An 837-nucleotide genomic window follows, 5' to 3' on the forward strand; every position below is an offset into this window, starting at 1 on the left:
GGATCACTTTGCCTTGCTGGTTTATATCATGGTTGCACAAGTCACAGTGCAGTAGTGAGAGGTGAAGGGTAGGAAGAAGGTAGTACTGCTGCTGTGGTGATAAAGAGACTTTTATATCCAGTTCTTCTCTGAATCTTGCTAGGCTCTTTCAGCAGTGAAACCCTGGTACAAGTTCCAGAGGAAATGCTGCGTTTCATGAAACACTTCTCTCTCATAGTAATTTTAAAATTACTGTATTTTACTCAAATGACTGGAATTTCATTAACTGTTTCTTTGTCACTAGAAGGTAAGTATCTTCTGTTCTGTAAGTCTTTATAATTTTACAATGCCTTTTTTCCTGTACGAGAACTAATTTTAAATTTCAATGACTAAAACCTGAAAACATTCCCTATTCCCCTCTTTTTTTTTCTGAATTATCTTTATTTCTACTACATCATACCAAGATGGGGGGGTAGGGGAGGGAGTAGGAAATGAAGCTTCTCAAGTAGGACCTTACCACTGATTACTGTAACAGCAAGGAAACTTTTATGATACTCTGCAATGTTCCTCACTGTTCTTAAAAAAATGAAAAAAAAACCCCTAAAAATAACTAGTATAGAGTGGGAGAGCACAAAAACGTCTGGAGGATTAAAACTAATAAAAAGAGAGAACTACTTAAAGATAAAAGTGAGCATCATACAGAGTATAAAACCTATTGATAATGACATTCAGGGACAGAATAATCTTTGGATACACCAACTTGTCTGTAAGAATACTGTGCATGAGCACGGAAGTGACTATGTAAGCTCTTAAATAATACTAAACTAGAAAAGAATCACAGAATCACTAGGTTGGAAA

The sequence above is a fragment of the Phaethon lepturus genome, unplaced genomic scaffold (assembly GCF_000687285.1).
Source record: "Phaethon lepturus isolate BGI_N335 unplaced genomic scaffold, ASM68728v1 scaffold40779, whole genome shotgun sequence".
Taxonomy (NCBI): domain Eukaryota; kingdom Metazoa; phylum Chordata; class Aves; order Phaethontiformes; family Phaethontidae; genus Phaethon; species Phaethon lepturus.